Here is an 18,397-nt window from a genome sequence, read left to right on the forward strand (position 1 = left end):
AATCTGACAGGAAACAAACCCAGTTTTAAAAGAAGGGGGGAGGATAAGAGGAAGAGGAAACAGAGATAGATTTTTGTTTTTCCAGTGAGCTAAATCTATTCACAGAGAAGTTCAACGAGCTCTGGGGTATACACAGTGGAAATAGCAACTTTTTGAGATGAGAATGTGCTCTTAATATTTTATGTAAAAAAGCAAACTCTGCAGCATCACACGGGTTTTTTTAAAAGCGTAACATAACACAAAGTAACTTTCAAAAAGCTACAAAACACTACTTCTCAAAGATTTGCACTCTAGCTCTAAGACAAGGAAGAGCCATGTACACTACATGTATAAAATGTTTATGAGAAAGGGTGAGTTACTGCAAGTAACTTTACAGTAGGGAAAGAGCTGGTATGTAGCAGTAACCACATGCAGCTGGTACACTGCAATTTCACACCTTTATTTACTTGGAATTTGTTTCTGTCTTGAATTTCCACCATTACCGTAGTCATGTTCATAACCTTGTTTCCATTCATCATCCTGTCGCTGTCCCCACACTGTTATTTTTCTTACTGAGAAGTGTGCAAAGGTATTTATTTAACTTTTGAACAAAAGGCTCTGTCTAATTCAAAACCACCCTCCCTATACAACAGAAGGATTTCTTATTTCTCAATTTATGTATCTAAGAAACTTCTATTACTGCTTTAACTTTTAAGAAGTTTAAATGAATTCTAACTTCACTTAATACTTAGAGTTCTTGTTTCATCACAACTTCCAAGAAGTTATTTATTTTGATAATTTATTCCTATTCTGCATTACCTTTTCTCAACCCAATGTCCCTCCCAAGAAAAGGGTCTCTGCTAGAATGATTAGGTAATTTGCCATTTTTCCTTTACTTGTGATTCCAGTTGAACCTTTTTTCTGTTTAAGTCTCCAGTACTTCAGCTCACCTAGGTTTACTAAACAGTTCTCTTAAATTTAACATATGTATCTTAAAAAAAAATTACAACTTTCTGTCATCTCATTTAGCTCACTTAATTTACACCAAGTAAACACAGCTCATGTTTTAATCTTCATTTTTTAAACACGCATGTTTTCTGAAGGGTCAGCAATTCCTTTCAAGCCCAAAATAACTCAACTTCTATTCTGAATTACTCTTTTGGCAAGAAAGCTATTGATGGTTGTGTACAGAAAAAACACATTATTATATCAGAGTGTTAGACATGTTGTCCGTATATAAACCTAAGCTAGAGATCTACAACAAGTCTCTCATAATTCCTTCACAAAGTGATTTTGGCCAAATAGATTCTACTGTGTCCGTGCTGCTCTCTGTTTCCAAGGTGCCAACCTCACTGACGACACCAAACAAACTTTCTGCGTAATTTTAAGTATTTGTGTTCAGGCCATGAATGCAATTTGGCCGTGTCCTTGCTGTCTCTGTATCTGGTTACACATCCAGCAGTGGCTGCTCTGATTGTGTATACTAATAAAAAGAGCCTGGATATTAAACATATCTTTTGCTTTTCCTCTTCAACATAACCCTCTTTTCCTGCTATAGGAAGTATATTTTTTGTTAGTGTAGCACCTACACAACTGGTGTTCTGCTGGTAATTTTCACTCTTTTCTCCTTTAACCATTTATGTTACTGCATGTGCAATTCTCATTTACCCAATTTTCATTGTTCTGTGCTTTAACACCAGGCATGAAAATCAAACCATTCTCTTCTCTCATTTCTTAGTTTAAGTATTTTCTCATCAGTCACACTAGGCACAAGAGAGAATTGACTCACTTCATTCAGTTTCAAAAGGGAAGTTCCTCTTTTCCCACCAAAGCCTCACATTGACTCAGGAAGAAAACCGTTTAGCTCTCCTTGGCAGTGCCAGGTTTCTGCTTTGTTTCAGCTCTCTGAATCAGTTCTATGCAGTCAAAAAACCCACCAGCACATCTCAAAAGAAGCCTTGTGAATGGCAGGTAAGGCTGTCCTGTGCAGCACCTTGCCAACACTTATCACTTCAGTGATCTCCTGAAACCACGCTATTAATCTCAGATAATTTAATCTCACACTATTAATCCCAGACCCTCAGAAGTTCCCCCACTGAGAAGCATCTTCTTCTCTTGATGGTCTCCCAATGGTCAAACACCTCCAAGCTCTCTCCCCACAAGCATTCCCTTGCTGCCAGCTGACTGTACTGCTTTTGGGAGCCCCACAGACACCCCAGCATGGGGGGCCCTTTCCTTCCTTCACTCACCACTGAGCTATTCCACCCTCAGCCAAGTGCAGTCCTCCCATGCAACTGAAACCACCTTTTTCTCTGTCCCAAATACTCATCTGCTGTAATGCAGTTTTGCAGAAACCCAAGGGCTCTTTTCTACAAAGATTAGGAACAAACAAACATGACCTCTTATGCAATCAATAAACAGGGCAGATTATCCTCTTTCTATTTTCATTAGGATGAGGCTCTTTCTTCCCCACCCCTCAATTTTTATTATTCCAGGATATGAGGCCCTGATATCCAGCTGACCAGACTCTCCAAGGCATCCTGATATTCAATCCATTTTAGTGGTTCTTCCAAGTGGAAAACTTCTCAAGAGGGAAGAACACCATCATCAGACTCTTTGGTGTACCTCTTCCCCTGACAATGTGCAATAAACTGCAAAATTCATGAGCTGCGTACTTTTGTAGTGTCCACCTAGGCATAGTATTTTTCAAACCCCCCCTCTGTTAAAAAACCACTAACTTCCAAGGCAGAGGTCAAAACAAGCTACTCCTGCAGCTCATCTATTATGAGAAGAAAGGAGGTCTCATATAGAGTCCTAGACCTTTTCTCTTTCTCTTCTGGAACGAAGGAAAAAAAGGAAAGAAGAAAAAACAGAGTGGGCCACCATAAAATCCATAAATACCACCAAGTCCACTCCTCTAAATTCTTCCAGAATGGATACAAATACAGCAAAACCTGCAAGATGGATTTGGCTAAGATGTCTCCTGTCAGGTATCTCTCCTATAAACTTAATGGTGAGGCCAGAACACAGCATGGCTTTACTTGACTCGTTTTTAAAACCATGCTGAATATACTGAAACACAGTTCTCTTCTAGTAGATCTAAAAGTTAGCTAACTTCAGTGTACATCATTCCACAGAGGTGGAAATCAAAAGCACAGGAAGGCACAGTGTACAAGTCACAGTCTGCTGCATTTTTCAAGTACTGGTAGAAAGCAGAGTCAATGATAGAGTTATGTCACCTAAACCACAGTTTCCTGCAGATACACTACACCTTTCTGGTGTCATTAACCACGTTTCCAGAAACAACTGCAGCACCTCTATTTTCCATGTTTGCCCTACACTGTCTGTGACCTTCATTTCTGTGCTCCTCTGTACACCCCCATGCGCAAGAATGACAACCCCTGTGTCAAGAGATGTTTAAGCTATGTAAAGGTTTCTTATCCACCTCCCTCACCACCTCCCATCATCCCAAGACACTGCATATAATTAAAAATAAATTAGGCTCAGATTGTGATCTGCTAATTCAGATGTAGCAGGATGTCTCTCTGCACATGCACCTTTCCCTTGCTCTGCATAAAAGTGGCCTGAGAGTGATGTTTTCTTACTATACACCTTTAACATCTATCTCTGAGGAAGTTGTTCTTAACTTTTAAATTGCATACCAGCTGCAAAATGGTACCAGGAAAATTCTGAGAAAGCAGTTCATCCACCTTTTTGTAACCCCTCACATGAGAAAATTAAGTGGTTCACACTTCACTGGTAAGCAGAAGAATGGCTAACACTGTGGGCAGCTACAGGAGCCACAGGCTGACACTAAAACCCCTGTATTTTAAACAAATGAATCAGCAAATCAGCATACATATGGAGGCCTGAACCTCCTATTCTCATGGCAAAACCTCCATATCTCCCCCTATTCTCATGGCAAAACATATCCCAATTATCCTGACCTGCCTCTTTCTTCCTGAAGCAGGTGTGTAAGACGTAGCCACCAACAACTGTGCAGCCCAAAAGGGAAACAGAAGATCAGGGTGAGGGTGGCAGGGTTATGTTTCTAGATACAGGATAACAACCAGGACAAAAAGAATCTTACTTGTGAGGAGTAAACTGAGGTAGGGCTCTGGGGTGGTAAGGAGGGAGGTAAGAGAATGGATGGCTGTCAGTTCCTGATGGAATGTAGCAACTGGACTTTCTCAACAGCCCAGGGACAGGGAGGTGGAAGGGCTGGGTAATGCCAAAAATCCAGGTCTGGTACCTTACAGGGAAGGGGCTAGGGCAAAGGCCTGGTTGAGGACTGAAGCCAAAACCAAGCTGTGAAAAAGAAGTGGTGGATAGTTACAGCACCTCCGGGTTCTCAAAGCCCCAGACAAGCCAACTGCGCCCTCTTCCCAGTCAAATACTGGGAGCAGAATGAAGGTTTACAGGCCAGTCCTGACCTGGGTCATGCTGGCAGTCCACCCCTCCCCTACGTCCTTTTTTTCTTCCTCTCCAGCTACCTATGGGCTGGAGTCTGAAAAACTGTCCTCATATCACTTCCACCCTCTCCAGGCGCTGGGCTGAGAACAGGAGCTCACCAGCCCAGCACAGCACCGTGACTGCAACTTCACCTCAGGAACCCGAGATCATGCTGCAGAGAATGTTTTCTGAAAACTACCATCAGCTTCTTTAGTGCAAAGCTCCTCCATGCTTCAATGACCTCTTCTAATTCTTCAGAGAAAAATGCTGTCTGCTTGAGAGCTCTTTTGAGCCCGGGAGCCAGGGAGTAAGTGAACATGCTTGGTATTTCAGCCAACTGAGAGTAACCATGCCCTAAGCAATTCCAAGATAAAAATCCATTATCTTGTAAACAGACACCTCTCTTGAACTATTTACCAGCTTTTGGGCAAACATAGTTTTCACTTTTATGGTACAGGTGTCCTTGCTTCCCACCAGGGACTCACGTTGCACTGTGCAAGGTCCTACACAAATGACAAAAGAAGCCATCCACAGGCAATACATCAATGCTGCTAAACCATTTGGAGGTCAGAACCTGCATTTGCCATCTATTTTTTAATTCCATTAACTTAATATGCCAATAAAAAGCAAAACAAAAATAAAATACTGGTTAGAATATTTGTTTACTAAAATCAAAGTCACCATGCACACAAGAATAAAACAAGACTATCTGACAAAATTGGTGGGGTTCAAATGTTGCCTATAGAACAAACAATAAATAGGCTGAAATTTTTATTGGGGATGATTACTTCTTTTCACAACATTATCTGTACTGGAAATGAAAACCCTTTTCCCTTTACAATAAAAGAAAATATAACAACAACATTTATGCTATATTAACAATTCCTAACTTACAATTCAAGGTCCCTAGTACTTCCATGATTCCTTAATTATGGCTTCCTCTGCTGTTCTTGTAGAACAGGTTATACACATTTACTCAACTTTTAATTTTTTTTTGTTGGAACAAGATAATCTAGCATGACATCAGTTCTACCAACTTATAGGCAGCTATATTTCCATTTGATACAATTTTATCAGAATTACAAGTATCCATTAAATATTCAGATATCTGAACAACTGAACCCATTTGGTTTGAATGAAGAATAGCAGAAGGTTATTTTATACTTCGAACATTAATCACTTTTTCTTTTTGAGGGAAGGGAGTGGCAGATGATCTAAATACATGATAATCAAGGTACTAGATAGCAGTGAAACTAGTGACAAAAGTCTAATTGGACGTAACAGGAAATGAGTGGCTGACTTCAAATTAAACTATTTTTTAGAAATACACAGATGGGGGAGGAGATAGCTTTGAGGATTCAAAAAGTAACTTGAACTTTCAAGTTAGTATTTGGGTGAATACCTGTTTTTTAACTTTACTGTGAACTAGTTCCCTAAACAGCTGCATTTTAAAAACTGACAAATTGTTGGTTTGCAGCCACTTCTGTTATCAAATCTATATTCTGTTACAAAATTGTAGACACAACCTGTGTTTCAATTAAACACCTCTGAATTTACAGTGATAAAAGTGAGAAAACAGCATTTGAGGCAAAACCCTTTTTAAGTAAATGGAAGGCAGATTAAAGTGATTTTTATGGAAGAGGGCTAAGGAGTTTAATGATAAATTATAAACTGTTTAATGTTAGCATGGGCATTGGAGCAGTACAAGTAAGAAATGCTTGAAAAACTTTACTTTTAACTTTACTTGTTTCATTACTATGGTTATGATTATGTTTATTTTAATAGGAAGTAATTGAGAAAGTGGAACATCATGCATGCAACTGCATCAATCAAATGACAATAATGTTGGCTTCAGCTCAGATTGCAGAGAATACTACACTACTTAAATATTACTTGAGAGTCCATTATTCAATCTGTCATTTTTATGTCCTAATTTTAGCATGCTGTGGGGAAGAATGGAAATGTTTTCTGAGGCCTCCTGAAAGAGGGTCAGACCAGCTGCAGCAGGAAGACAGAAAGGGGTTCCTTAAGGACAAGTCCTTCCTCTTGCAGTGTGCTGACACAGCTCCCATCAACACTGGTGCAGGAGAGCAGACCCAGAAGTGTCACCCTGCTAATTCTGAACGTGTTTGCTTTGTGGGCTGATGACACCTCAGACACGCCAGACACATCTCATATGAAGCCCAGGCCATGACAAGTTCTGATGCAGTTGTAAGGCAAACAATCCACAGGAGAAATCCTTCCAAACACACATTTATGGTTTATGTGCCTCACCTAGAAACATCCTTCCAGAATCTGTCCTTCTTTCAATACTAGAAGCCTGCTGTTCCACAGGGCACTGGTGGCACGTATGGCACACTCTGTTTTCCCCTGCCTGTCAGGGGCACAGATCCTGCCTGCCAAAGGGAGCAAAAACAATGATCAAGTATATTCTCTTCCAGATACCCTTTCCAGGACAAGGGATCACAAGACAGGCTTTGCAGTATTTATGTTTTCTTAATTGCCAAGAAATTTATTTCTATTGTACCCATCTGTAGCAAGATTCAATCAGTCGTAATTATATTCTTCCTCCCAGCTCTGGCTGGAGATTTCTCTTCCTCATAACATTACACTTCATATTGGAGAAATAAAAAAAAGAGAACTATATAAAATTGCAATTTTTTTCACTATAACATATTTATGTTTCCAGTCAGTCTTTTTGCTGCAGTAATGGTCTGTTCTCACAGACAACCATAACAACAGTGAAAGCTTCCAGCCCTCCCCTTCCTACCCACACCAACAGCTCAGCACCCCCAAAAACCTGAAATCCATAATAAACAAAATGCAGCCTGAAATCTCTACCATCTGTATTACTCCTTTACAGGTCCAATAAAAGTGGCCTGCTCCCCGTGCTGTTTGCTTTTAATACCAGAAGTAAACAAATCCCAGGCTTCATTTTTTATTGGACTGTTTGAAAGGAAAAGCTCCAAAGACTAAAATCAGAGCTATAATCATATAGTAACTATAATACAAGAAACCCAGCTGAGTGGTGGGAAACAAAAAATTCTGAGCATTATTTTATTTTCCTAGACTCCTTTCAGTGGCATACAAGATTTATTTTCTGGCTACTATGTAAGAAGCAGCCATTTGTAGCTGAAAGCACAACACATTATGGAGTGGAAGGGTGATCATAAAAATCAAGTGAGTTCAAATTAAAGTGAGAGAAATAAAAAAAGGGTTACACTTGTTAGGTGTGTGACTTCAGCTTTAGTGTCATCTACGTGCTCCTCCTTGACTGTACAAACTCAGTATTCCCTTATCACAGTTCACGTACATGTGTATGAGCTTGTGAAAACACACATGTTTAAAGGCAACTCCATAACCTAGCTTAATCAAATTGATCAATCAAACAGCAACCAAATTAAACACTAGGCCACACAAAGTATCCACTGGAAAGTATAATAAAGGTTAGCTAGGAAGCTCCTGCTGGCAGAAAACGTGACTTGTCAGTAACTTGAGTTCTGCAGACATCTCTAGTACATACTACACTATGGCAGAACAGGGATGTTGCAGAATTTAACCACAAAGGCTTCTTAAAATCCAGGCAGTACCTACACCAGGTGCATGTGCCCAGCAGTTCTTGCAGCAGCAGCTCCCATTGGGAGAGGAAGAGAGCAGGATCAGGAAGAAAGCTACAGGAGAGGGAAAACTTCTGACCAAGTGCTCAAGCACTCATTAAATAAACTCCAATGATTATCAGTAGATTCACCTGAGCATGGGCCAACATCCATTTGTGCAGTCTGTGACTCAGTTACAGCTATAAACACCTGTGAAGGTGCAGGGAAGTCAATCAGCAACAGTCACCTCTGTGTGGGAATGACCCAGGCTTTGGTAAAAGATGGTAGGTGAAACTGTTATGTGAAATAGCTGTGCTCTGTTTCCACCAGGTGTGGACAGCTGGTACAACACAGTTTTTAATCCAAGACAGAGTTTGCACACTCAGTCAAAAGCCATCCCCACCTTCAGGTGGAGACTCAAAGCTGCTGCGAGTAAGAATGGGGATGATCAGGATCTAAGAGTTGTTGGTTCATCCAGGCTCCATCCAGGCAATAGGAAGGAGGAAATACAGATTCTGACTGCAGGTGCCCCTCCTGCTGTGCAAGAGGAGGCCTGGGAGCCGTGGGGTTGCAGAGGGTGCACAGGGATAAGCTGGGGAGCAGACCTGCCTGCCTTGGCCAGATGGGAACGTGAGCAACAGAGAGTCTCATCTGCTCTCATGGAACACATAAAGGACAAAAGGCATAAACAGATGAGCAGATAAGAATTTTTCACTAACCAAAACAACAAAGGTGTCAATGGGATGCATGATCTCCTCTGGAAAGAAGTTTCAGTGATTTTGGATAACACAGTAGGTATCTCTAATTAGATAGGCACAGTCTAAGAAAATATTCTGTGGTAGAGCTCTTGCAAAAAATAATCATGGATTGGTAAATGCTAACATTCTGCAATTCTATTCACTATGCTGACAAATTCAACCTGATAAATCTGCTTTTTAGGTGTTTTGAAGGCTAAAAGAATACAATACTCATGTCTGTATCCACAAAGAAGTGGTGCATTAATACCCGAAGCTGACAACCACCTTACACAGCAGGCAGGAGATGACAAAGCTTTGTTCCACCTCTTCCACGTCAGAGAACAGAATGATTCTCCACGAGTGGCTATGAGGCTGCATGGAGAGCTGGCAGGCTGTGCAGCAATGTACCCACAGGCACTGAGACACAGCACAGCTGCTCAGGAGACTGGACACCACGAGCATGAAGTGTACTTACAATATGTTTCCACACCCTGGCAAAAAACTGGCACAGAAAAGGAACCACAGACAACCAACCACCTCCTTCCTCCAAGAACAGTAAATATCACGGGCTACAGGACTGTGTAGGCTTGGTAAACACTCCACTCACAAGCAAAATGTGCTCATGGACAGACACAGATGAGAAAAAAACAAAACCAACCAAACTAAATGACACAAAACTTAGGATGGTGACTGATTTTGAGACCAATCTGACAAAATTTATCTCACTTTCCTCAACAGTTCAGTTCAACAGATCTTAAGGACAAACTAGCAAACCAGCTTTTTTTCTTTACAGCTACATGGTACTTTTGCACGTCCCAGACCACTTAGGGTGTCACCACTATTTCATGCAAATAGTTATTTTAAACAAGCAAGGAAATCATAAGATTATATTAATGATTAATCACCTGCCAGGTTTCTGCAGTTCATATAGCACGTGGGATTACTTATGGCTGGCTTTGTTCTGTAAACATGGGAATATTTTTCAGAATATCGAGGTGCATAAACGTCCATTATATAGACAGACAAGATATTTTTGAGATAAGAAATTGAAAAAAAAAATGTTTACAAGAAAACACAAAGTCAAGGCAACAAAAAATTAAAGCCTTGATTGTTGTGTTTTTTTTTACTGTTAACACATATTAACTTGATTAACCACACTCAAGTATTTTCAGAGAAATAAGCCCCTGCAGCTGACAACAGACATGGGAAACTTGAAACTGAGAGAGGGGCAGTGCTTGGCAGCTAGGACATTCAAATACATAGAGAAGAGACACCATAAAAATGGATGCAGAGCTGGAAGATAAATGATTTTCACAGACTCAAGACCTCAGGTTTCCCTCCTGTAAGCAACTAAAATTAAAAATGCCTGAAGATGCAAGAATTAGTCCCATATCAGTAAAATATTTCTATTTTCAATTCAGCTGTTTAGCTAAGGAAGTAAAAATCATCAGTGTAATATCAAAGCACAGCTTTAAGATCTGGTATTTTTTCTCAAATGTCATAACCTAATGTGAATGAGAAACTTTCTTAGAGAGTAGAAATGGGGATTGACTGCTTTTCCATCAACACAGCTTCTGAAAACTAAAAATCTTGCTGTCCTGTCTTCCAACGGGCACAGAAGAAAAACAGACATCTCAAAACTTTTCTTTCTCATCAAAGCAAACATACTGTGAATGTACTCACAGACAGTTAAGTCACAGGTGTCTTTCCTGGGAAATAACACTCTTATCCAATCCATTTCTCATGGCCTGATATGACAGAGGATGAAGGCTTATCACATAGAAAATCAAAACCAGTGGCAAAGTCGTTTGTTGTCTGGGGAAAAGGACACAGAACTGGCTATGTATGATCAGTCAAGTAAGCACATGGCCGGGACAGTGACAGAGAGCTCTCCAGCAGGGCTCTTACAAAACAGCCCAGCAAAGCCACATGCAACAACTGGGACAAATCCTGGATCCTGGATAAATTACCTTGGATCTTCTAGTTGGAAAGAATAAAAACTAACTCTGAAGAATGAGAAAGGTCATTCTCGAAGGAAAGGGCAGGGTCCCTGCTCAGAAACTAGAAAGATGGACCAGCCCACAGAGACTCCATCACAGCCATCTGGAGAAAATGGGTGTTACTTAGCCCAGGAAATTACACGGCACTGCTCTTCAGTCACATGCTCTGTGGCTAGTGATTTTAAGATGCTTTTCCCTTTGTTGCTTTTAGTTCTATAAAAATTATACTTCTGTTTGAAGGTCATTTCTGGTCACTGATTAACACATCACTGCTTTTAAGAGAAAAATGGCAGTTATGAGCCCAGTTGCACTTGCTGAGCAGGAACACCCCAGGATCCTTTTACAAGAGACAGGATGACTCAGAGCCAGGAAGCAGCTGGGTCATGGGTTTTACCTGGAGGAGGCTGGACAGGTTACCAATGCAGTGCAGGTTACCTGCCCCAGTGCTTGCTAACACATGATGCTTCCCTGTTTAGGGAGCAAAAATTTTGATGAAGGGAGAAGCTTTTAAGTGTTGTTAAAAGTTTCTGTACATACAGAGCCCAGAGCTTGCCTGCTGAAGGTCTGGATTGCTTGCACTTCAAATGTCACTAGTTTATTTCAACACACAGAGTCCTTTTCCTTGCACTGGTGCCTTTGGTTTTCTGCCTTCGTGCCCCCGCAGGACATCAAGGCAGATACACTGGTTCTGTTTGTACAAAGATTCACACAAGGCTTGGTCTCAATTACAGTTAATAGTGTTTGAACAACTATCTGAGCCCTTAAATTCATAGAGAAAGGAACCTTCCTTGGCTGGTCAAAATGGCTCCATGCTTCAAAGCAGGATAAAACTCAGAGCAGCCAAGAGGAACTTCACTCACCAAATCTCGTGGTGTAAACTACCACTGCTAGACAGATGGCCATCAGTGGTGTTTCTCTGAAATCTGAAGAACTCTCACCGACCAAAATGCATTGTTAGTGACCTGCTATATATAAGAACATTTGCTGCACCTGGTTTGTGTTTTTCTACATCAAATAGTAGCACTGCATCATTTCTGATACAGCCTACTCTCAAATCTTGAACATCTTCTGACTCAATCCTCTAAACATCTAGACTATTTTTAGCTTCCTTAACATGCTTCAACTTCAGGGCTTAACTGGAATTTCTAATAAAGAAATAGTAATATGCTTAATAATGTGCTTATATTTATAAGATATGCTAACTGTATTTCATGCTGTAACAACCTGTAATCACAACTGTATAGGATATTGTGGGCTTGTCACTGATATTTTTCTGCTCCATTACAGTTAATACAAGAAGCTATCCAGGCAAGGTTTTTGGCCAAATATGACATTTTGGTTCTTAAAAACAAACCAACCAACCCATTGCAAATGAACTGATCATAAAATAAAAGCAGTTGGCTCTTTAAACAGCAGCCTGAATCTATAATATCTTACAAAATTCCATCAGTATGTGTAGACAAAGAGAGGGATATGGATATCTGTGTATAGATATATACAGAATATCCTGTTTTCAGAAAATATTTCTGAAAAGCCAACACGACTAAAACAATATAAATTCATTAACATAATTTTTAATTTAAACAATGCCCTTGTCAGGAAAATGAGAAGCTCCCTTCTGCTCTTTCCTGCTGGAAATGCAGATTCTTTCCTTCGCCCACTGTACCAGGTTTGGCAATCATCTGAATCATCACCAATTCAGGTACAATGTCCACACAAATGTAATTAAAAAAAAAAAAAAAAGGTGGGGTTGTGTGTGTTTTGTTTTTAAAACAAGTTTAACTTGCTGAACTGCTTGATGCTGGAGCCTGGGCCAGCACAGAAAGAGCAAAGAAAGTAAGACAGCTCCTTCTGATGCAGTGAATCTAAATGTGCTAAACTATGTCAAATCAGACCCTAAGAATATCAGTTAAATTTAACTTTAAAAGATAAATCAAGTCTAGTAATTAAAAACAACTTCAAAATATTTTTCCTTGTGGGATGTTTCACCTAGGTATTCACACACTGTGGTCAGAGCTCAGAGGGACACAGATGAACTCTTCATGGAAAATTTTGTGTATGTCACAAAGCCTTTCTCTCTATAATGACAGAGACCAGTTCAGGACCTCTAAAAATATTTAAAGTTTACTTTGCACTTCACTGGGAAGTAAATTTGTTTGTATTAACATAATATATCAAATCTATACAATTAAGATCTGGTAAGCTTAGTAACTGATGAGCCAATCACGACATTAATTTTTTTCCAACCCCCTTTCTCTTATCATCTTCCCACTTCTATTGCCTCTAAAATCATGAATTAGTAAGTGCTAACATACTGAACTAGAGATGGCAAGTACTGTTGGATTAAGTCTGAGTAAATAGTTGAGCTTCTTAGCAGCTAGGAACTAATGCAAAGCAGGAATGAAGAACATTTCTGAGAAAAGATCAAGTTTGTGGAGCAGTGGACCACAGGGCTTTAAAAATTATTGCTGTGAGATCCCCCAAAAAGCAATTGAGTGACAAGACATTCAGTATCAGAATCCAGCCTACACAGCAGCTGACAAATAAAATGGTGCTGAGCACACTGTGATCATTCCTCCTGCTCTGCAAGAGGTGTATTATCAATAGCTCACAAAGTATTTGGAAAATACATGCAAGAAAACACAAACTACCATCCTAAGTTCTACTCAGACTGTGGATGGGGCTAAAGTTAAGCACATTCTTCATTCACTGTGTTATGAAGAAGAATTTCAACCTCCAGCAAGAAACAGTAAACCTGACAATCAAACATGTACTCACATTTTAGACTGTAACTGTGGGCTCATCTTCACTACTGTTAAATCAATTGTACTTAACTCAATTACAGTGAGGTAATTACATTAACATGAGTCAGTGCATCCACACATGGCATTTGCACGTGTGCTGAGTGAATTGCTGTTACCTCCCACATGGCTCAAGTACTTTGCTCAATCACATTAAACAGGACACAGCTCAGGACACTTTCACCTGCAGCTCAAGCCACCATACTGCTGCCAAATGCCTCTATCCCACCTGTGCAGGGGAGACCTATTGCATAGCTGCCCCTAGCCAGGTACAGACTAACCCTGGTGTGGATTTACCCACTGTGGCACCTTCCATCTTCCAAAATTTACTGTGTTCTACTCCTTTTGGAAAGGGAACAAAAATACCCATCCTTGCAATCTGTTATTATTAAACTTAAAGGTGATGAGAACATCAACAGTGATAAATAAATTTTTAACAAATCAACGAACCTGTGTGAGTTACAGAGATGCTGCCACTACCACAAACATGGTGATTCACTGGCCCCTGCCAGCATCTCCTGGCAGACACTTGTGCACCCATCTCAAGTCTCTCCAGTCTCAGGCTACATGCATGCCTCTAATTAACAGCTTGGGCATCTTTCCCTGGTTCTGAAGCAAGGTGGCACAACATAATTTAACATTCATCTGGCAACATTCTTTCCTGCTCCACTTCTGCCCCATTCCCAACAGTCATGGTGGCTGTGCTCTGACTGCTGAGGGGAGCAATGCCCTCCTCCGTGTGCCAAATCCAGCAAAAGTTGCTGTGGGGAGGGCAAAAAACAGACACAGGGAATAATGTGCAGCCTCTCACATGATGGAGGATGACACTGCACTGCCTCAGCCTGCCCCTGACGCGGGCTATTTATCATTAGATGGAGTCTTAAAGACCACTGAGTGAGCAATACAACTGGGAGAGTTTCTGTTACTGTTCAGGCAGCTGCTTGCAGAAATTACATGTAGCTGGCCCATGCCTCAATTTAGGCAAGAAGCTGTACCCTGGTATCTGTGAGCACAGCTCAGCAGTGCTCCTTGCTCATCTCTGGATCCTGAGAGAAATCTCTGCATTACTTTTTAATATAACTAACAATCAGTTGCCAAGAAACTGAATCCGTAGTCAGACGGGTAACAATCAGACCCACAGGTACAGTGAAATAAAGTGATGCAGCATGTCCTTTCTCCTGAAAGACTTGCCCAGAGGCACTGGACACAGTATTAAGGAGACTCTGTTATCAGATGTTCACAAAACTTTGAATGCCTCTCCTCACTGCACATAGAGAACATGACTGATAAAGATGGAAATGAAACACCAACTGCAGAACACATTCCCTGGTGTCCAGGTGTATGACAAGGTGAACAAATGGTAGTGTTCAAATCCTGTCAAAGGGAAGATGAAAATCAAAGTGAAGGTGGGTATGACTTTGGAGACAGAAGAACAAGAGGAATGAAAGTTTATTATGCTTGTCTCAAGAAGCACTTTCTAAAACACTCTTGAAGAATTTAATCATGTACTCACTAGGCAGGAATAAGCACACTTTATCACAAAAGTACAAGTACCTTCTGCTTACATTCTGTAATAGGACACACTATTTTACAAAACATGGAACCTGGAATGCTAATGCCAAGAAATAGGTTAAACATACTAATAGAAGGTTCTAAAATATCATTATTACAAAACACTAAGTTAAGGTCAACTTCTGAATGAAAAAGCGTATTTATACACATCAGAGATATCATGTCTTAGGAATAAATAAAAGGCATTAATTTGCAAGGACAAATTCATATTTAAATAATTGTGTCACATGGTTTTCTAAGGTTTATTTTGGGGAAACTTGTTTGCAATGAAAAAAAAAAAAATATAAAGAAAATTGTCCTTTTGGTGCTTGTCTTTTTAGACTGAGAGTGCTTATTCTTATTTCTCTAGTCTTATTTTTTCTGAGTTGTAAAAACAAATCACAAGAGAAAACAGATCTTAACGAAATCTATTTAGGGATTTTTCACAAATAGCTGTGCTATCTTGCAAAATTACATGTCAAACAATCTGTACAAAACTCAAGCCCTGTTTTAAGACTACTGAACTATTTTATAGAAAAAAATCTGCTTTCCTTTTGCTGCCTTTGCAGTCTCTTTCCTGACTTGTGTGCTCTTGCTTTAATCCAACAGTAGTGCTTTCTGATCTTGCCAGTGTCCTGTGTGGCTACAAGCTCACACAGTGAGGTCAAGAGAGAGCACAACCAGAAAACTTGTGAAAAACGAAAACAAAATGGAGGAGGGGCACCCGCAGGAGATGAAGGAAAGCAGCAGAAATGCCTACAGTCTACAACAGCATTTTTCTCAGCCCTATAAAATAGCATGTCCCTATCACTACCTGAGAACTTTAAAAAAAAAGATATTAAAGAAAAGCTCTTCCTTGGCCAAGCTCCACAAATTTCCAGCGACAATTTGGAAATTATTTATTTATTGTGGGTTTTCTCCTATTTGTAGGGAAATCAAGAATTTATTGTAAAATGCTGGCTCACAAATGCTAAGCTGATGGGACAGAAAATGAGTTTATACAGCTTCCTCTTGCAATTAGTGATTTATATATGTTTGCTCAGAAAGGGTAAACATTGTTTCATTTTGTTAAATAAAAAACTCTGTGCTATGCAAATACCTTTAAATGGAAAATAAATTTACATTTCATAGTAGTTTTTCAAATATTACTTTCACAACTGATATTCCTTTTAAAATGTTTTCTCACACACAGCTTTTTCTTCCTTATGTTAAATTTTCCATTTGTTTGCAGAAAACCCTCTCCCAAGCCCTGGGGGAAAAAAATTGCTTACTTTTCATGTCAGTGTTGTAACTTATAACTATCTGAAATTTGAAAATCAATAATGATTCGAAGAACAACCTACAAATAAAGATAAATGGCGTTTTGTTCACTTAACTCACTCTTTGCTAGAATCATTTGCCAAATAATTTAATTTGTTACAATATGCCTAATATTGATATTCTCCTGATTCTTATCAGTGTACCAGAAACATCCATATCCATACCTACTTTGGTCAGCCTTCTATTAAAGCAACTTGTGATCAGCCTAGACTGAACATGCAATATCAGTGCACAAGGCACACAGATAATTGTCTGCAAAAGAAAATTACTTTAATCATAATCCACTCAATAAATCAAGGTTACTGAAAAGTCTAGTGATCTTCTCAGTTACATGTTGCACTTGAACAGAATTTTTTTAGTTTATCAGTTCCTCTTTCTAAAATAAATACCTAGGTGCATTTATAAGAAAAGCAGCTACAAATTCAAACCATCTGAAATTTTATAGATGAAAGACAACCTCATTGTGAGGATCCTGATCAAATGCGATTACACAGAGATTTGCTACTGGACAGGCTCCATTCATCAGTGGCAATCTCTCTCTGCAGAAGAGAAATATCTCCTAAAATGTCAGGACATACATTTTGCTCAATTAAAAACAGCTCCAACACTGCCCATCCCAGCTGCCTGAGGACACTCACTTTGATAGAAATGACATATGTGTATGTCATTTCTGTTATATAAAACATGCACATATGACAGAGAATATATGTATATAAATAAAGGCTCCCTCAATTTATTTACATCTGTATTCCTCCTCACCAGTCTCCTTGGGGACAGGGGTGAACACTAACATACAGCAAGCAGAACTACTCTCTGTCTGTAGTACAGCACACCTTAGCCAGTCACAGCAGAGCTTGTGTCAACAATCTCAAGACAAACATTCTTGATTTTTATTAAATACAGCATCCTTCTGACTTCTTGTTAAATTGGCAAGAAGCACAACTCAGTGTTTTAATGGATCTACTAAGTTTGCCCACATGACATGTATGCAGCACCCAGCATAATTTCATTGTCCTGTTCAGACAAAACTCAGTCCCACGTGCTGTCACACAAACTGACCACTTCTGCCACTTGTCACACAAGGGAGTCCTGCACAGAGCTCACTTCCACACTTCACTCATCAGCAGTCAAATCCAATGAAATCCAAGGGGCTTTGTAAGTGTGGCACAGTGCTTTGCAGCACTGGACTTACACCATGAATGACAAAACATGTGCAGGAACATGAGAAGTATTTCTTTAAGAACATTTTTTATGTCATTCACGACAACTCAGAGGTTTATTTCAGTGAAAATATTTTTCAAATATTTTCCTTACAAGAAAAATTTAAATTACTGCTACAGCTTGCTTTGAAGCAATTTGCACAACAGGGGAGAAGCTGTTTGTGGCTGAACCTTAGCTGAAGCAGACACTGAGATCAGTTAATAAACACTACACTGAGTCTACCAAGAAAGTTCAAATCATGGAGACACTTCCAGGGAACTTAACATGATCCTCCTGTACTATTAAGGAAAAGCTGTGCCCAGTAAACAGCTCTGTTATAGTCCCACACCAGAGGGGCAGCCACAAATTAAATGTTGCCAACGGGAAACTCTATTTTTTTAAAAGTTACAGAAACAAGACACATCCACTCTTTGAAGGACTGGACTCCTGCAAACTTTCTTTCTGAGGAATGAATGCCAGACCAAGCCTGGCACTGATACCATGTGCAGTCACAGCGAGCACACACCAAAGGAGGTGGCAGCTCCGTGAGATGCACTTGTGCAAAGCCTCTCTCTGCCATTTCTCTCCTAGGCAGCATGTTGAATCAATGAGAGCAACAAGAAGTTTGGCAAACAAGACCTCCCATTTTATTTTGGCTCAGTTCCTCAAAAATCCCGCTCCACCAGTGCGCTGATACCAAATGGAATGGTGTATTCTGCATTTCCTCAGGCTGCACACCTCTACTGCTTTCCTCAAGTTAG

General features: G+C 39.9%; 1 protein-coding gene across 1 annotated transcript in view; it reads right to left on the reverse strand.

Moving 5' to 3' along the window:
• LIN28B (lin-28 homolog B) overlaps positions 1 to 18,397 on the reverse strand; it is a 77,915-nt gene that overhangs the window by 42,674 nt on the left and 16,844 nt on the right. The window lies entirely within an intron of this gene.

Source organism: Serinus canaria, chromosome 3 (assembly GCF_022539315.1).
Source record: "Serinus canaria isolate serCan28SL12 chromosome 3, serCan2020, whole genome shotgun sequence".
Taxonomy (NCBI): Eukaryota; Metazoa; Chordata; class Aves; order Passeriformes; family Fringillidae; genus Serinus; species Serinus canaria.